Below are 5,518 nucleotides of genomic sequence, written 5' to 3'. Positions count from 1 at the left end.
AATGCACATGACATCACCATGACATCAGCATGGCACCACAGCTGGTTACTGGGGAGGCCCAATTTTAGCTCCCTGCAGCGAGCCGTTCGTATGGGTTGGAACGGGAGGCACATAGTTCACCGATTTGACAAAAGTTCATCTTTTTTTTTAGAAAAACACGAAAAGGAAAAAAATCATTAATTTTTCTTAAAAAACACGCATTTAGAAGAAAAAACAAAAAAACCCCAAATAAAACCGCATTGTTAAATGACCAGCGAACTGAAAAAACCAGTTTGGGAAGCTTCTGGAACTTCCCAAAACTGGAGGAGCCCCGCAACTGAATAGGGAAATAAATTGAAGGAAAGAAGTTACAAAACATGAGTCGATCGCTGGCGGGCCTGTTCTGAAGTCCTCCCAACTCTCCCAACTCCAAAAATTTCAGCTTCCCAATCCAGCTTCTCACTCTACATAGCGAATTGGGTCCGTTCGGCAGCGGAAACAGCTTCTCCGTCGCCACTTTGGGCTATTAGCGGCATATTGGGCTGGATGGAAATCGCCCGATGGGCCAAGCATGCAGCCCAAAAGAGAACGAGAGGCGTGTTTCTGCACGAGGTAAGAGCCACAAATACACATGAGGTATCACACCTGGACAACCTTGAAGGTTGAGATTCTTGGTTACTCTGTTTATCATCTTGATGTGTCTGTTGAGGAACAAGATGCAGAGAAGTGGAGGATGACTTGCGTTTATGGTGAGGCACAAACACACATGAGGCATCACACCTGGACAACCTTAAAAAACATTAGCACTTTGAGCGATCTTCCCTGGCTTTGTTTGGGTGATTTTAACGAGGTGTTACGTCCAGATGAACATCAAGGAGTTGGTCAACGCAGCAACCCTCAAATCCAAGTCTTCAGGGAAGTTCTTGACATTTGCATGTTGCTTGATTTGGGATACAAATGCAATTTTTGGACATTTGAGAAGAAGGTAACAGGTGGTAGCTATACGAGGTGTAGACTTGACAGATGAAGTGTAAGCCCATTCCAAGTTATTGTGCTTTGAAGCTAGGCATATTAGTGCTTACACTTTATGAAAAGATCGAGGGAAAAATCAAACAGTTATTGTGCTTTGAAGCTAGACATGATGAAGGCATACGACAGGTTGGAATGGGCCTAACTGCGAGGTATCATGACTAAACTGGGATTTGATCATCACTGGATAGATGTGGCCATGGGCATGGTCTCTTCAGTCTCATTCTCTGTTTGTTTTAATGGCGAGAAGCTTGATTCTTTTTTACCATCACGCGGTATCCGGCAGGGAGACCCAATCTCCCCCTACTTGTTCTTGATTGCAGCAGAGGGCCTTTCGTGCCTCCTTAAATCAAGTTCTCAGTCGTCTCTGACAGGTATCCATGTGGCACCCACGGCTCCTACCGTTAACCACCTCTTGTTTGCAGATGATAGCCTGCTGTTATTTAAGGCGAGTGGGGAGAGTTCAACTATGGTGTCAAACCTACTTGATACATATTGCAATGCTTCCGGACAGCGGATTAACAATGAGAAATCCTCAATTTTTTTCAGCAAGGGTTGCCCGGTGCAGGTGAGAGAAATTGTCAAGAACAATCTACAGGTACACAATGAGTCCTTGAGTGAGCGCTACCTGGGCATGCCGACAGACGTTGGCCACTCAAAGAATGGTACGTTCAAATATATCCGGGATCATGTTTGGGAGAAAATCAAAGGGTGGATGGAGAAATTACTATCAGCTGCTGGCAAAGAAGTTTTGATCAAATCTGTTGCACAAGCTATACCGGTGTACTCTATGTCTTGCTTCAGATTGCCACGAGGTTTATGTGAGAGCATAATGTCACTTATCCGACAATTTTGGTGGGGCTCCAAGCATGGTAAGAGGAAGCCTAGTTGGGTTGCGTGGGATATAATGACTCTACCAAAGCACTTGGGGGGCCTAAGATTCAGTGACATGGAGATTTTTAACCTTGCACTTCTGGCAAGGCAGGCATGGTGTACCCTTACAGATAGCTCTTCGCCGAGTGCCCGTATTCTCAAGGCAGTATATTTTCCACATTGTTCTCTCCTCCAAGCCGAACTTGGGCCGCATCCATCCCAGATTTGGCGGGCGATATTGGATGGCCATGACATCCTTGAACAAGGGGTCATTAGGCGTATTGGAGATGGAGAGACAACGGATATCTGGAGGCATAACTGGATCCCACGCGACGGCATCAAGCGACCCATCAATTCACTTGTTCATAATCCGCCGGAGAAGGTGGTGCAGCTCATAGATGCAACGTCGGCAACATGTAATGAGAATTTGGTACGTTCACTATTTACTCATTTTGATGCAGAAGAGATTCTACGGATTCCTTTATGCACACGTCGTGTGGGGGATTTTTGGGCTTGGCATGAGGAGCCTCGAGGAACTTTCAGTGTTCGCTCAGCTTATCGGATGATACTAAAGATGAAACATAGTAGGGAGGCTTGGTTATATGAGGAGGATGGAACATCCTACGAGCAACAAGAGACAAAGAAGTGGTCCATGATCTGGCACATGCAAGTTCCATCCAAACTCAAGGTTTTTGTGTGGCGGCTGGTTCGTCAATCCATGCCAACGGGTTCGCTCCTCAAACACCGTCACATGGCAACAGAGGATACTTGCTTGATATGTGGGGCAGTTGACACTTGGAAACATGCTCTTATTTCATGTCCGATGGTGGCGAGTGTATGGGCGTTGTTGGCCCTAGAGGAGTTGGTGCAGCATATGGTGGATCGAGAGGAAGTATGCCCGAAGGAGTGGTTGTTTTCTACGCATGAAATATTGACGAAACAACTCTTTGATCGGCTAGTGGTGACGCTTTGGGCGATATGGGCTGCCAGGAGGAAGGCAATTCACGAGAATATATTTCAGCCACCTTATCATGTCGACAGTTTTATAACTAAATATTTAGGTGAGGTAAAGTGACCAACTCTAGGCATCCATCGATTGTCACTCCAACCAGCGCCAGACCGGGGCGATGGATAGCCCCGCCCGCAGGGGAGGCGAAGTTCAATGTTGATGCGGCGGTGACCAGGTATGGTGGAGCAGTTGGGGTGATTTGCAGAGATGATAGGGGTATGTTCATGGGAGCATCGACTCTTTCTTTCAAATACATTGTGGATCCCCCGACGTTGGAAGCTCTCGCCATCAGAGAAGCGCTCGCTTTGGCGGATGATCTCTATTTGAGGCGCATACAAGTTGTATCGGTCTGCAAAACGGTGGTGCATGACTTAAAGGAGAACTTGGCGAGCTATGGAGCTGTTATTCATGAAATAGTTGAACATTCTTTAGCATTTGATTTTTGTAATTTCAGTCATGAGTTTAGGAGCTCAAACTTTGAAGCTCACAACTTAGCGAAGCATGCTTTATCTCTCGGTGGTGTCCGCCATGTTTGGTTAGGACACCCCGAAAACTTACCATCCGTCCCTGTAAACATTGTGACGAGTCAATAAAAGCTTCGCGACGTTGTCTCAAAATAAAAGGTAAGAGCCACGAGCCTGTTTTCACGAGGAAAAAGAAGGGAGGAGAGAGATAAAACGAAACGTTTTGTTCACTTCGAGGTGGCAAACTTCATCTGTTGTGGTCTCTTATATTGGTGAGCTTGAGCAGATTGCAACACCTGACATGACAAGTGCACCTGTGACTAGATCTGCGGCCCCTAGAAGCTGGCTTGCTTTACCAGTGGGAGTGGCAAAAATCAATGTGGATGGTGCAGTTTTGCGCAACAGGCGGGGTGGGACTGTCTCTGCTGTTTGCCGAGACCACACAGGGCTATATTTGAGATCCTCGGCGGTTGTGTATCAGGGTATCACCGATCCCACCATCTTAGAAACTTCTGCATGCAGGGAGGCTCTAGCCCTAGCAGAGGACCTTCAGATGACAAATCTTATAGTTGCATCGGACTGTCAAAGTGTGATAAATGATATCCATCAGGGGACAAGAGGTCCACACTCGGCCATTATACATGAAATAATGAGCCGTAGAGACAGTTTTACTTCGGTCTTTTTTTCTTCATGAGCGTAGAAACCACAATTTCGAGGCTCATATTCTCGCCAAGTTTGCTTGTAATCTAGGATTAGGACGTCATATTTGGTTGGGCATTCCACATGACCGTGGTCTTGTACCTATGAACATTGTTTAATTAATAAAGTGGCGAGATTCCTCAAAAAAAAAGTTTTCAGTTAACTCAGGACAACTAGCTTCAATGCTTCAATGCTGTTTGTTGGATGTGAATTTTAGGAATTTTACGGTTGAGGAAAAGATCAACTGAAACAAATAAATTTTTTAGGCAGCAGAACCATAGGCGCTCCCAAGTTTTGGCATTGATTCGTTGTATTTTTTAACTTTAGACACTAAAATGATCATCACCCACAACATCATGCATCACTGATGTATTTGATTCAATTCACAAAGCCAACGACTCACGAGACCACGTCACACACCGACAGTATAATAAGGTACGAGGTCGCTCACCGGCCAGAAGGTGACCGGTTCTGATTTCTGAGATTTGCGCGGAACTTGCGGGATTTTGTCGTTGGGGACTTGGTTGATCAATGTGTCGTGCAGTGTGATATTGTCATCACACTTGCATGGCCTTGCAGAAGATAATGCTACTCACGGTAAACAAATGTGCAGCCGGCTGCTATATCTGTGTCCATGAGTACATTACTACGACATTCTTTGACTTAGCAGCACACAAAGGCGTCGTACGAAAGTGACCGGCCATGCTGCGTATGCGTGCTATAAAATCAGTTGGGGTATGGGAGGAGTTACGTTTAAAATTTCAATAGTAGGTGGTGAAATTTTAATAGGACGTGGTGAGGTTCAGATCAGGGCTGCTTACCCCACCAACTATACATGATATACCTAATACATATTCTTTAACGAAAGATAAGAAGATTGAAATCACAGTACAGCGACACGGTAACAAATGTGCACAACCGACGTGCGTAGTGCATCTCAATCAAAAGATGGGTCATGGTTGCAATTTCTCGGGGTGAAGCCTTCCACTCTAGCAAAAATATTTAAAGATATATACTCGGTTTACAAAAAGTGCGAGCATAAAAACTATCAACCCATCTTTCTCTTTCCTCCTCCACAACAAAAGCCCCTTCTTGTTAGTAGTTGGGGCTGTGTGACGGCGGCGATGTCCCTTACTAGGAATAATCTCTCCCACGTTCTATCCCCATCTTGATGATGCATTTAGCATTGTCGAAGGGCGTGTGGCGGCGTGTCTCCGTCGGATTTCATGGATTTGATCGGCGTAGGTCTTCTGTGGATCTGTTTGGATCCGGTCTTCGTTCGTCTTCGTTTGTGCGTTTACAAGTTTGATCCTTCTAATATATGATTTTCTTCGTTGGTGATGGTTGCTGCTTTGGTGTGCTCGTCCTATGGGGCCCTAGCACGACGACTTCCCGACTGTCTACTACAACAAGGTTGGCCGGCTCCGGTGAGGGAGGGGCAATGATGACGGCGCTCCTTCGGCTC

The sequence above is a fragment of the Triticum aestivum genome, chromosome 5D (genome assembly GCF_018294505.1).
Source record: "Triticum aestivum cultivar Chinese Spring chromosome 5D, IWGSC CS RefSeq v2.1, whole genome shotgun sequence".
NCBI lineage: Eukaryota > Viridiplantae > Streptophyta > Magnoliopsida > Poales > Poaceae > Triticum > Triticum aestivum.
The sequence above is the reverse complement of the archived record's forward strand: the minus strand, read 5'-3'. Positions refer to the sequence as shown.